General features: G+C 38.6%; 1 long non-coding RNA gene across 2 annotated transcripts in view; it reads right to left on the bottom strand.

Annotated features, from left to right (window-relative positions):
• LOC141100952 (uncharacterized) overlaps positions 1 to 15,080 on the bottom strand; it is a 39,280-nt gene that overhangs the window by 19,415 nt on the left and 4,785 nt on the right. Inside the window, exons 2-3 of one of the 2 annotated variants that reach the window (XR_012234829.1) lie at positions 7,345 to 7,474; positions 6,878 to 7,048 (exon numbers count right to left, since the gene is read on the bottom strand). This is a non-coding gene — a long non-coding RNA (uncharacterized lncRNA). Of the gene's footprint in view, positions 1 to 6,877; positions 7,049 to 7,344; positions 7,475 to 15,080 lie in introns of those variants that run through there. The other variant, XR_012234830.1, reaches the window with a different exon arrangement.

Below are 15,080 nucleotides of genomic sequence, written 5' to 3'. Positions count from 1 at the left end.
CATAAAACCTGCAAAAGACAAAGTGAGCAAAAACCCTGCTGTAACTAAATAAGTAAAAGCAAAAGTGCATCTAAATAATACAGAGTTTTTAGTAATACTGTTTTTGATCAAAAGTAGCATGAAAGCCATCCCACCACGACAAGGTAACTCTGTTCGGGATAGTCCTACACTGTCTAATATTAAAAACCTTGCTTTGTGTCAAAGTTGACCTCAATGTGTGAACAAGGGCAGACAAAAGGACTGGGTCCCAAACAGTAGACACCAGTCTGGGGAAGCCTTATATACAATTTCCAGCTCAGGAGAGGGAGGCCACACCCCAGCTTGCACAGAATGCAAAAAATACAAAGAAAAAACACAAAAATTGAGCTTGGTTTGAGATGATACACATGCAGCGTATAAATGCATGTTGACATTGGCCATAAAACATAAAACCTGCAAAAGACAAAGTGAGCAAAAACCCTGCTGTAACTAAATAAGTAAAAGCAAAAGTGCATCTAAATAATACAGAGTTTTTAGTAATACTGTTTTTGATCAAAAGTAGCATGAAAGCCATCCCACCACGACAAGGTAACTCTGTTCGGGATAGTCCTACACTGTCTAATATTAAAAACCTTGCTTTGTGTCAAAGTTGACCTCAATGTGTGAACAAGGGCAGACAAAAGGACTGGGTCCCAAACAGTAGACACCAGTCTGGGGAAGCCTTATATACAATTTCCAGCTCAGGAGAGGGAGGCCACACCCCAGCTTGCACAGAATGCAAAAAATACAAAGAAAAAAACACAAAAATTGAGCTTGGTTTGAGATGATACACATGCAGCGTATAAATGCATGTTGACATTGGCCATAAAACATAAAACCTGCAAAAGACAAAGTGAGCAAAAACCCTGCTGTAACTAAATAAGTAAAAGCAAAAGTGCATCTAAATAATACAGAGTTTTTAGTAATACTGTTTTTGATCAAAAGTAGCATGAAAGCCATCCCACCACGACAAGGTAACTCTGTTCGGGATAGTCCTACACTGTCTAATATTAAAAACCTTGCTTTGTGTCAAAGTTGACCTCAATGTGTGAACAAGGGCAGACAAAAGGACTGGGTCCCAAACAGTAGACACCAGTCTGGGGAAGCCTTATATACAATTTCCAGCTCAGGAGAGGGAGGCCACACCCCAGCTTGCACAGAATGCAAAAAATACAAAGAAAAAACACAAAAATTGAGCTTGGTTTGAGATGATACACATGCAGCGTATAAATGCATGTTGACATTGGCCATAAAACATAAAACCTGCAAAAGACAAAGTGAGCAAAAACCTTGCTGTAACTAAATAAGTAAAAGCAAAAGTGCATCTAAATAATACAGAGTTTTTAGTAATACTGTTTTTGATCAAAAGTAGCATGAAAGCCATCCCACCACGACAAGGTAACTCTGTTCGGGATAGTCCTACACTGTCTAATATTAAAAACCTTGCTTTGTGTCAAAGTTGACCTCAATGTGTGAACAAGGGCAGACAAAAGGACTGGGTCCCAAACAGTAGACACCAGTCTGGGGAAGCCTTATATACAATTTCCAGCTCAGGAGAGGGAGGCCACACCCCAGCTTGCACAGAATGCAAAAAATACAAAGAAAAAACACAAAAATTGAGCTTGGTTTGAGATGATACACATGCAGCGTATAAATGCATGTTGACATTGGCCATAAAACATAAAACCTGCAAAAGACAAAGTGAGCAAAAACCCTGCTGTAACTAAATAAGTAAAAGCAAAAGTGCATCTAAATAATACAGAGTTTTTAGTAATACTGTTTTTGATCAAAAGTAGCATGAAAGCCATCCCACCACGACAAGGTAACTCTGTTCGGGATAGTCCTACACTGTCTAATATTAAAAACCTTGCTTTTTGTCAAAGTTGACCTCAATGTGTGAACAAGGGCAGACAAAAGGACTGGGTCCCAAACAGTAGACACCAGTCTGGGGAAGCCTTATATACAATTTCCAGCTCAGGAGAGGGAGGCCACACCCCAGCTTGCACAGAATGCAAAAAATACAAAGAAAAAACACAAAAATTGAGCTTGGTTTGAGATGATACACATGCAGCGTATAAATGCATGTTGACATTGGCCATAAAACATAAAACCTGCAAAAGACAAAGTGAGCAAAAACCCTGCTGTAACTAAATAAGTAAAAGCAAAAGTGCATCTAAATAATACAGAGTTTTTAGTAATACTGTTTTTGATCAAAAGTAGCATGAAAGCCATCCCACCACGACAAGGTAACTCTGTTCGGGATAGTCCTACACTGTCTAATATTAAAAACCTTGCTTTGTGTCAAAGTTGACCTCAATGTGTGAACAAGGGCAGACAAAAGGACTGGGTCCCAAACAGAAGACACCAGTCTGGGGAAGCCTTATATACAATTTCCAGCTCAGGAGAGGGAGGCCACACCCCAGCTTGCACAGAATGCAAAAAATACAAAGAAAAAACACAAAAATTGAGCTTGGTTTGAGATGATACACATGCAGCGTATAAATGCATGTTGACATTGGCCATAAAACATAAAACCTGCAAAAGACAAAGTGAGCAAAAACCCTGCTGTAACTAAATAAGTAAAAGCAAAAGTGCATCTAAATAATACAGAGTTTTTAGTAATACTGTTTTTGATCAAAAGTAGCATGAAAGCCATCCCACCACGACAAGGTAACTCTGTTCGGGATAGTCCTACACTGTCTAGTATTAAAAACCTTGCTGTGTGTCAAAGTTGACCTCAATGTGTGAACAAGGGCAGACAAAAGGACTGGGTCCCAAACAGCAGACACCAGTCTGGGGAAGCCTTATATACAATTTCCAGCTCAGGAGAGGGAGGCCACACCCCAGCTTGCACAGAATGCAAAAAATACAAAGAAAAAACACAAAAATTGAGCTTGGTTTGAGATGATACACATGCAGTGTATAAATGCATGTTGACATTGGCCATAAAACATGAAACCTGCAAAAGAAGCCAGTGTAGGACTATCCCGAACAGAGTTACCTTGTCGTGGTGGGATGGCTTTCATGCTACTTTTGATCAAAAACAGTATTACTAAAAACTCTGTATTATTTAGATGCACTTTTGCTTTTACTTATTTAGTTACAGCAGGGTTTTTGCTCACTTTGTCTTTTGCAGGTTTTATGTTTTATGGCCGATGTCAACATGCATTTATACGCTGCATGTGTATCATCTCAAACCAAGCTCAATTTTTGTGTTTTTTCTTTGTATTTTTTGCATTCTGTGCAAGCTGGGGTGTGGCCTCCCTCTCCTGAGCTGGAAATTGTATATAAGGCTTCCCCAGACTGGTGTCTACTGTTTGGGACCCAGTCCTTTTGTCTGCCCTTGTTCACACATTGAGGTCAACTTTGAATCAAAGCAAGGTTTTTAATACTAGACAGTGTAGGACTATCCCCAACAGAGTTACCTTGTCGTGGTGGGATGGCTTTCATGCTACTTTTGATCAAAAACAGTATTACTAAAAACTCTGTATTATTTAGATGCACTTTTGCTTTTACTTATTTAGTTACAGCAGGGTTTTTGCTCACTTTGTCTTTTGCAGGTTATAAAAGACATCTGTCCACAACCTCAAACAATCACACTCCAAACTCCACTATGGTGAACACCAAAGAGTTGTTGAAGGACACCAGAAACTAAATTGTAGCCCTTCAAGAGGCTGGGAAGACTGAATCTGCAATAGGCAAGCAGCTTGGTGTGATGGAATCAACTGGTGGAGCAATAATAAGAAAATGGAAGACATACAAGACCACTAGTAATCTCCCTCGATCTGGGGCTCTAAGCAAGATCTCACACCGTGGGGTCAAAATGATCACAAGAACGGTGAGCAAAAATCGCAGAACCACACAGAGGGACCTAGTAATAGACCTGCATAGAGCTCAGACCACCGTAAAAACAAAGGCTACCATCAGTAACATACTACGCCGCCAGGGAATCAGATCCTGCAGTGCCAGGCGTGTTCCCCTGCTTAAGCTAGTACATGTCTCGGCCCGTCTGACGTTTGCTAGAGAGCATTTGGATTATCTGGAAGAGTATTGGGAGCATGTCATATGAAACCAAAGTAGAACTGTTTGGTAGAAACAAAACTTGTCGTGTTTGGAGGAGACAGAATGCTGGGTTGCATCCAAAGAACACCATACCTACTGTGAGCATGGGGGGGGAAACATCATGCTTTGGGGCTGTTTCTCTGCAAAGGGATCAGGACGACTGATCTGTGTACATGAAAAAATGAATGGGGCCAAAAATCGTGAGATTTTGAGTGCAAACCTCCTTCCATAAGCAAGGGCATTGAAGAGGAAATGTGGATGGGTCTTTCAGCATGATAATGATCCCAAGCACACCGCCAGGGCAATGCAAGAGTGGCTTCATAGGAAGTTTATGAAGGTCCTCGAGTGGCCTAGCCAGTCTCCAGATCTCAACCCCATAGAAAACCTTTGGAATAATTTGAAAGTCCATGTTGCCCAGTGACAGGCCCAAAACATCATTGCTCTAGCAGAGATCTGCATGGAGAAATGGTCCAACATACCACCAACAGTGTGTGCCAACCTTGTGAAGACTTACAGAAAACATATGACCTCTGTCACTGCCAACAAAGGATATATAACAAAATATTGAGATGAACTTTTGTTAATGACCAAATACTTATTTTCCACCATAATTTGCAAAATAAATCTTGCCAAATCCGACAAGGTGATTTTCTGAATTTGTTCTTTCATTTTGACTCTCATAGTTGTGGTCTACCTATGATGTCAATTACAGGCCTCTCATCTTTTTAAGTGGGAGAACTTGCACAATTGGTAGCTGACTAAATACTTTTTTTCCCCACTGTACTCACCTTCTGCAGTATTCTCCAGGATTCAGCGCCATTCTACTCCTCTTCTCAGTGACATCACCATACTTCAGACAATCTGGATCACTCAATGCTTTATGCGTGAGCCAAATATCTCATTTACAATTTAAGCCTAGGAGCTGTGTTCTAATGCTCTATGGGCTTACAATGTAAAAGCCACTTCCGGGTCACATAGAGCGCATTGTGACCCAGAGAGTTTGAAAAGTGGTGATGTCACTCAGAAGAGAAGCATAATGATGCTGGATACCAAACAAGACCGCAGTAAGTGAGTATATTAGCACACTACCCTGCATACACATACTGTATATGCATACCTTACAACCTGGAATTTCACTGTTTTTTGTGAGGGTTTGCATCAGAACATGCCTACAACTGTGAAAATTTGGTTTTCTTTTTATTGTGAAGCAAACAACAAATAGGACAAAATAAATGAAAACTTCAATGTGCATAACTATTCACCCTCCTAAAGTTAGTACTTTGTAGAGCCTCCTTTTGTGGCAATTACAGCTGCAAAAGTATAATAAAACGAGATAAAGAAAAACAAATGTAAAAATGAAATTATATCACTGAAAACGTCATCTTGTCCAACAATGAACAAGCCACCACAAAGCTCCATCAGCAGAAAAATAAAAGCGTTATTGCTCACAATAAGGTGATGCAACAATAATTCCTTTTTCTATAAATTCGCTTTTATGATCGCTGTTGGGACCATAGAATGACAGCTGTGGGAGTAGGATTCAGTCAGGATGAGTTTCAACTGCACGTGAACAATACTGTTTCAATTTACACGCATCATTGAAATAAGTCAAAACCTACAGGAAATTGTGCCTCAAAGTACAATATTTGCATAACTTTAGATGAAAAAATAAGATTTGAGTTGACATGTGTTCCATATTTTATATGGCGGAATTTCTCAGATATACTATACTGAGCATAATATCCATGAAGCGTCACAGAAGCATAATTGGAAGATGAAGAGTTCACACCATTTTAATAGCGAGAATGATACCTAATTCTAGAGCCTAGAAATTGTAGGAAATCCCTGTTTTACTATAGAACTGAATACTTTTACATATTTTCATACCAGTTGTAAATAATATCTTGAAATGCAACCTGCTTAGTGCGAAACTGTATTAGGAAGTGCGCCGAATCTAAACTCGTAAAGTAGCAAGAAATTACCAAGTCATAAATATTTCATCCCAAATGTCGGTATCCGTAGGGGCATATTCAGCTCTTGTTACATTATTCATCATCTTTTTGTCAGGTAAGCATACACATTAATCCTGCAGCATATTTACATCCTACTTATGCTTTTCCTATACAGAGAGTGTAACATTTCATGCTTCATGTGACAGTAATCACATTTACATGTTTACACCTACATCGATGATCCATTTGTTTCATGGTGATCAATTAGGCGCTTTCAATGAGGCTCCAATATGTAACATAGTTATTATTAAGGTTGAAGGAAGACTTTAAGTCCATCTAGTTCAACCCATATCCTATCCTAACTTGCCCTAACATGTTGATCCAGAGGAAGGCAAAAAAAACCCATGTGGCAAACAGTAAGCTTCACATTGGGGAAAAAAATTCCTTCCCGACTCCACATACGGCAATCAGACTAGCTCCCTGGATCAACGCAATATCAAGGAAACTAGTGTATATACCCTGTAATATTATACTTTTCAAGAAAGGCATCCAGTCCCTTCTTAAATTTTAGTAGGGAATCACTCATGACATCATATGGCAAAGAGTTCCATAGTCTCACTGCTGTACTGTGTATAAAAGAAAGGAAGCTGAATGAAAGGGTTAAAATATATCTAAACAAGTAGTAATGAAAAATGGAAAGAACATCATTTCTTTCTTTATCCATTTTTTTTTTTAAATGTAATCTCGAATGGTCAGATGTAGTTCAGACAGATAATTTAGGTTGACAGCAGGGGAAACCCTCAAAGACCTCACACAGGCTTCATGTGCTTTCAAGTTACCTATAATCAGATTAAATCTGCAGGAGGCTGTGCTGTTACAGGAGAGATGTATAAACTTGCATCATGTTGATTTCAGAGAAATATTGCCAGAAAGTGCACACGGTGCTAAGTTCCTACTGATGCAAAAGCTTGATGTTCATCTGGTTTATGGCTTTTTGCAAAACATGCCATTTCCAACTGGCGAGATAAAGAAAATAGTGTTTACTAAGGCGACAACTTTAACATAACAAAGACTAGAAGCAAAAGAAATGAACTAAATCAAGAACCTTGTGGACAATTAATATGCATTACTAGGCAAATTGGCTCTTCCAGAAGAAATAAATATTTACCTCTACTTCTACATATCGTAAGTAGCTACCAGATAAATCAATATCTCACACTTTTACAGGCCTTGAAACACGCATATACGAAGCCAGAGTCTCCTGTAACAAGAGTAGACACCTATCTGCAAACTGCTGTCTCCGTTTTCTTACCCTTTTGTCATTGCAGCGAAAGCACTTGTTGGTTGGATGGAAATCCTCTGATGTGGGGCTTGGGGATACGGTTTCACTTTGTGTAGACCACTAGCTGGAATAGGGAGTCTTATATACTTGGTAATTTTTCCTTGGCAAAAAAGATATGCAAAGTATCAGTTTTTTTTCTAAAATGTCATCAATTGGAGGTAGCTGTCCCATAAAGGCCCCGTCTCACTAAGCAATCTCGGTAGCGAGATTGCTGCTGAGTCACAACTTTTGTGACGTAACAGCGATCTCACCAGCGAGATCGCTGTGTGTGACAGCGATCAGCGAGCGGCCCCCCTGCCGGTATCGCTGATAGAAACCTCTGGACATTTCTTTGGTCGCTGGTCTCCCGCTGGCCAGCACGCATCGCTGTGTGTGACAGCGGGAGACCAGCGATCAGGTGTAAAAAAATAATAAAAAAAATAAAAAATATAGTTATTCTCACCTTCCGATGTCCCGTTCAGCCATCCTGCCTCTCTCCACGCTCCGGTCCCAGTGATCCTTTGCATGAATGACCGCGAGACTTTGTTATCCCGCGAGACTGTGACATCTCGCGGTCATTCGTGCAAAGGATCACTGGGACCGGAGCGTGGAGAGAGGCAGGATGGCTGAACGGGACATCGGAAGGTGAGAATAACTATATTTTTTATTTTGATACTATTTTCTACAGCGATAGCCAGCGATGCCGGGCGCTCGGCGTCGCTGTGCTGATCGCTGGTGAAGCTGTCTGTGTGACAGCTCACCAGCGATCACATAGCGACTTACCAGCGATCCTGACACCTTCATATCGGTGTCGGGATCGCTCGTAAGTCGCTTAGTGTGACGGGGTCTTTAGTCAATGTCCTATCAACCTTTTTCAAAGACAATGAAAGAACAACTGGATAATCTGAAATTATGCACAGGTTGCCATGTCTGTAGCTTACATTTTTAGTTTCAAAACATTACCCTTTCTCACTTAATTATTATAGTATGTCAATTTGGTGGTGATCTTGGTCAAGAAATATGTAGCGAGTCCTGTTGTAGATTAATACTTTTTTATTAACCCAATTTTTTTCTCCAATTTATCATGGATTGATCAATATCACACTTGACAAGACAAATCACTTCAAAGACATACTGTATCGTTAAAGAATTTAAATTAGGAACCCCAATGGGGACAGTGTGTATGTAAAGTGCTGCGCAATATGACAGCGATATATAGGCAAGTATAATAAATACATACTAATTGCTTGTCATTTTATAAGCGATCACAAATATAATACTTGCTGACAACAGGGGATATGTATTTTTAGGTTGTCTAGAAGTAGCTGATGTTTGGGTTTATGGAAAAAATTGCGTGAATGTGTAGAGGTGCTACTTATATAACCCTCTCAAGGATGTTATAGATAATCATACCTAATAAATGCATGTAATCAAATACCTTCTGCAAATAGTTTATATCAATGTTAAAACCTAACATTAATTTTGAGTATATTTTATGGAGCAAACTGGTGCCTCACCATGAAAATAGTGCTAGACACAACAGAAAATAGCTATCAAGTTCATTATGAATGCAACTGCCACTTAAAGCACCATTAAAAGCAATTTTCTGAAGCAGAATGCAAGATCTGTGTGAGAGCAAGAGTTATTTATCTATCTTGACTCCATTTTTGTTATTATACGTGCATCTTCTTGCTTTCCAAAATGGAGTCTGTGCATGTTTTTAGATAAGGAGTCTCAGGAATTTCTTTGTCTAACGGGACTTAGAGATAACACATAGGAAAGCGAAATAAACATGTGAGAGCCACACCTAGGGTGTAGATCAGGGGCGGACATACTGCTAGTGCAGCTTCACAGGGGCCCGCAGGTGGAGGGAGGCCCCTGCAGAATGGCTAATAACAAGGGTAATCTGGCCTGTTTCTCTGGCCCCCAAGTTTTGGGGTAGGCTATGGCCAGATTGCCCTCATGTGCAGTGGGCTGGGAGCAATCCCTTCAGCTCAGGAGCCTACAGGAGGATATGTCAGCAGAGCGGAGTTGCAGGGATCTATCCTCTGCTTGCTGTCCGGCACTCTCTGTCTGACACAGGCTCATGCAACTGGATGATGTCAGCATTCAATGCATACCTGTGTTAGGGAAAGAAAGGTGCCGGCTATGATGATGCTGCGGGGGAATGTGCGGAGTGGTGAGTGGTGCTGTTTGCTTGTTTTTTTATCAATACATTGGGGGTAGATGGGGAGAACAATGATGAAGGTAGTGGAGAGGGCAATGATGGAGGTGGTGGGCGAGAACTATGATGGAGGTGATGGAGAAGGCAATGATAGGGTAGTGGAGAGGGCAATGATGAAGGTGACATGCCCCCCGATGAAGCCTAGCGCGAAACGTGCGTAGGGGCTTTGGGGCTGGACGCTACGCACATGCACTTCTTTTATGGGTAAGCATGATCACTTTTCTACAAAATCCCCCATGCTTTTTTTGCACATAGCACTTTATTGCAAAGTATTTGTATGAATTCCCCATGCTTTGTGCTATGCACTTTATTCTAATAGCAACACTAGACGTTTAAGTGTGAGACTTTTCTGCGTGGGCACTAGTTTTCATGCATTCGCTTGGGGTTTTGAAAACTCATTTTTTGTACTATTGCATTTACCATACATGTGCGGTGTATCCATCCCTTCTTTTTTGTAGTGTCATATCCGACATCTGATCATATGATTGTATTTTGTAATGTACACTTTTTATGCACCTGTATTAATAAAGAGCAAATAATTTTTGACATTATAACCAATTATTTTTATTGACTCCATGGCGTCATACTCCGTCTTCTATGTAGGTCTATATATTTCCAAGGGAGTTGCTTTTTTGTTCATTCCATTATGAACGTCCTTTTTTCTAGATAGGAAAAAGTACTATGTTCATTGCTATATATGGAAAAAAATTCCAGCATCCAGATCAATAATTAGATTAAAAAAATTTTTATTCCTTTATTCCAAAATTTAAAAAAATCATAAGATTCTCCATCATGATAAGAGACGCATCAGGACGTGTAGTTGGACGCGTTTCGGACAAAAAAACAGTCCTTATTCTAAGACAACACATAATACATCTGAACACATGCTTATAAAGGGAAACAAAGGAAGTCAAGGAACAATCAAGACTAAACATAGGCAGCTGATTAATAGAGGGTAGCAAGTCAAAATCACACTTACAAAACACTCAAAATCTCACTCCTAATATTCATACCCGTTGGAACTCTGCTTTGTAACAATAACATCCATTTTGCCTCTCGGCGTAATAATAAATCATTTAAATTTCCACCTACCCTTTTTGTCTGCACCTTCTCTATGGCATTAACCCTAAAGTTGCTGAGATCTCCTTTATGTATATGCAAAAAATGTCGAGAAGCAGCAGACAAACTGCGTGTGGTAGTGTGACCTACGTCATAAACGTGCTCGGAAATACGACGTCTCAAGGTGCGTGAAGTATTTCCCACATACTGAATATTACAATCCACGCATGTTATGACATAGATCACACCAGTGGAACCACAGTTCAAAAAAGATTTTATTTTAAATTCCTTTCCATTAACAGAAGATACTATTTTTTCTGTGTTCCACATAAACCTACATAGCCCACAGTTTTTCTGAGCACATTTAAAAGATCCACAAGTGGGTAACCAATTAGTTATACTTGCTGAACTGTCTGAAAAAAATTTATTAGCATGTCTATTGGCACTAGTATGATCACTTGGAGATACCTTATTAGCAATAGTTTTATTCCTCCTTGAAACAAATCTGATCCCATCCTTCAGTATATTCTTTAATGTATCATCAACATACAAAATAGGGAGGAATTTTTTAATAATATGAACAATCCTGTAGTAGTCAGTACTAAAATTAGTTGAAAAAACAATAGGTGACCGACCCTCCACAGAATTTGGTGTTTTTCTGCTTTCCTTCTGCAAATAATCCTCTCTACTTTTTTCATCCGTTCTATGCTTAGCTTTCTGAATGTCTACCTTAGTATAACCCCTCTTTATAAAACGTTTACCAATGATCTCACATTGTTTATCGTATAAATTAGGCGTGGTACATGTTCTTTTTGCTCTTACAAACTCCCCTGTAGGTATATTGGCTATAACATGACGTGGATGGCAGCTAGATGCGTGTAACAGTGAATTACCTGCCGTAGATTTTCTAAAAATATCACAATCAATCTTTTTTTCTTCCAAATTTGCCGACAAAAGAATATCCAAAAACGAAATTGTCTTGGCATCAAATTGATATGTGAAACGTATATTGCATGGATTATTATTAATATAGAACATGAAATTCTCAATATTAAATACATCACCATCCCACACAATTATAACATCATCAATAAATCTCAAAAAAAGAAAAATATCAGAAGAAAAAGGATTTTTTTCAGAAAAAATATACTCCTCCTCCCACCAGGCCATAAAAATATTAGCAAGAGACGGTGAAAACTTGGAACCCATGGAACAGCCTTGCACCTGTAAATAAAGATCATCCAAAAAAGAAAAAAAATTGTTTTTTAACAAAAAATAGGTCACTTCAATCAAATACATCTGTAAATCTTCTGAAAAATTACTGTATTTCTGTAAATAAGTAGTAAGAGCCAAAATAGCCAAATCATGTGGGATGGAAGTGTACAAACTTTGTACATCACAAGTGAGCCAACAAAAGGAACTTCGCCATTCCACCTGAGAAAAAATACTAAGAACATGCTTGGAATCCTGCACATAGCTAGGTGAAATAGTGGCTAGAGGTTTTAATCTTGCATCCAACCATTCTGACAAATTTTCATTAAGAGATCCTATGCCCGATATGATAGGACGAAACAAAGGTGGAAAAACCTCCTTATGAACTTTTGGAAGTGCATGTAACAAAGGAACTCTGGGATATAAAGGACAGAAAAATTCACATTGTTTTTGATTAAAAATTCCCAAACTAAAACCCCTATGTAACAATTCCTGTAATTCCATTCTGATGTTATCTGTAGGGTTATAATTAATTCCCTTGTATACCTCACTATTAAAAAGCATAGCCCTCACCTCTCTTTCATACAGCCCAGTATCTAATATGGTCACAGATCCCCCCTTGTCAGAATTTCTTACCACGATATTGACATTAGCAGATAACAAATCAAGTGCCTGTTTCTCAGTACGAGAAATGTTAGAACGACCATTCTGATTAGCATTATAGATTTTCATAAGTTCATCCTCAACAAGAAATTGAAAATCATCCATAACTTGCAATTTTGACTGCTCAGGATAATATCTAGGATTAGGGACTCTAGAGGAAAAATTAACATCAGTTAAATACATTAACTTAGAACCAGATTCAGACAAGTCCCTCAAATTCTTTAGGGTAACTTGCTCCTGGAAAGAAGTAGGCATAAATTCCTCAGGAACTTTATCAACATATTCATCATTAATATTGGAAGTTTTTTCACGTTCCACATCTTCTGCAAAAAAATGTCTCCTAAGAGTCAATCTTCTCATAAAGTGATTAACATCAAGCATAGTGTTGAATAAGTCCATTTTCGCTGTAGGCACAAAATTAAGACCCCTTTCAAGGATATTAATTTGATCATTCGATAAAATCGATGCAGAAAGGTTCAGGACTGTAAAATTATCAGTTGTATCTAAGCATGCTTGTTCCGCGCTGATCTCCTGAATTCTCTTATGATGGGAGTGTTTCCTCCCTGATCTCCTCTGACGTTTCTTTTTCCTGAACAGTTTTTTGAAAAACTACTGCTTTGTGAAAACAGCTGCCCCACATCCCGTGCACACATGGAACTGTTAGATGGTAAATTCTCAGTATCGGAAGTGTCAGTATTAACATCCGTATTATCCATATCCGTTGAGGAAAAGCTTACCCTATTATCTCTGCGTTTGAGAATGGAAGGGTGAATGTTATTACGTTTTCTTCTATAATCATGCCAGTCATAAATATGATTATTCTGGTAATCAGTTTTATCTCTTCTGAATTTCTTTTCCTTTATCACTGTAATAGAGTCCTCCATTTTGCTCAGATTGTCATTAATTTTATCTCTAGCCATTATAAAAGAAGAAGAATCTTTATATTTCACCAAATCACTTTCAATCATTTTAATAGATTCCTCCAAAGTTAACATCTTGGCTTCCTCTCTCTTCACAATCAAATTCATCAGCTTAGTAGAACAGTCACTAAGAATATTGTCCCATTCTTTTACAAATTCAGGGTCATATTCCGTAGTAGGGCGCTTCTTAATGCGCAAACCTCTTGGAATCATATTGCTGCTTATATAAGCCTGTAAGGTTTTGTGGTCCCACCACACCCTGAGTCGTGATGACATAAGTTTTTCAAGTTCCCACATAAGTGGTTTCAAATCCTTTCCATCCTCAGGTGTAAAGGCATGGATAGTAGAAAAAATGTTGGCAGCCTTGTCTAGTCGTTGCCGACTGTTCACATTGAAAAAATCATCACTGATAATGTCATCAGAAATATTGGTAGCTATCTCCAAATTCATATTTATGAATAATAATGGATATGTCAAAATCAAATTAAGGGGAGCACGAAAAATAGGGAATCCAAACAGTAAGGTAAAAAAAGAAAATTTTTTCAGCTCACCCCAAAGAAGACAGCTATAAGTCCGATCGGTGCACGGAATGTGGAAACAGGATCCCTCTGCAGCAAAGCGTAATATGGAAAAAAATTCCAGCATCCAGATCAATAATTAGATTAAAAAAATTTTTATTCCTTTATTCCAAAATTTAAAAAAATCATAAGATTCTCCATCATGATAAGAGACGCATCAGGACGTGTAGTTGGACGCGTTTCGGACAAAAAAACAGTCCTTATTCTAAGACAACACATAATACATCTGAACACATGCTTATAAAGGGAAACAAAGGAAGTCAAGGAACAATCAAGACTAAACATAGGCAGCTGATTAATAGAGGGTAGCAAGTCAAAATCACACTTACAAAACACTCAAAATCTCACTCCTAATATTCATACCCGTTGGAACTCTGCTTTGTAACAATAACATCCATTTTGCCTCTCGGCGTAATAATAAATCATTTAAATTTCCACCTACCCTTTTTGTCTGCACCTTCTCTATGGCATTAACCCTAAAGTTGCTGAGATCTCCTTTATGTATATGCAAAAAATGTCGAGAAGCAGCAGACAAACTGCGTGTGGTAGTGTGACCTACGTCATAAACGTGCTCGGAAATACGACGTCTCAAGGTGCGTGAAGTATTTCCCACATACTGAATATTACAATCCACGCATGTTATGACATAGATCACACCAGTGGAACCACAGTTCAAAAAAGATTTTATTTTAAATTCCTTTCCATTAACAGAAGATACTATTTTTTCTGTGTTCCACATAAACCTACATAGCCCACAGTTTTTCTGAGCACATTTAAAAGATCCACAAGTGGGTAACCAATTAGTTATACTTGCTGAACTGTCTGAAAAAAATTTATTAGCATGTCTATTGGCACTAGTATGATCACTTGGAGATACCTTATTAGCAATAGTTTTATTCCTCCTTGAAACAAATCTGATCCCATCCTTCAGTATATTCTTTAATGTATCATCAACATACAAAATAGGGAGGAATTTTTTAATAATATGAACAATCCTGTAGTAGTCAGTACTAAAATTAGTTGAAAAAACAATAGGTGACCGACCCTCCACAGAATTTGGTGTTTTTCTGC

This window comes from Dendrobates tinctorius, unplaced genomic scaffold (assembly GCF_039654945.1).
Source record: "Dendrobates tinctorius isolate UK_male_01 unplaced genomic scaffold, ASM3965494v1 ptg000111l, whole genome shotgun sequence".
Lineage (NCBI taxonomy): Eukaryota > Metazoa > Chordata > Amphibia > Anura > Dendrobatidae > Dendrobates > Dendrobates tinctorius.
Note: the sequence above shows the minus strand (reverse complement) of the source record. Positions and strands in the feature narration are given on the sequence as shown.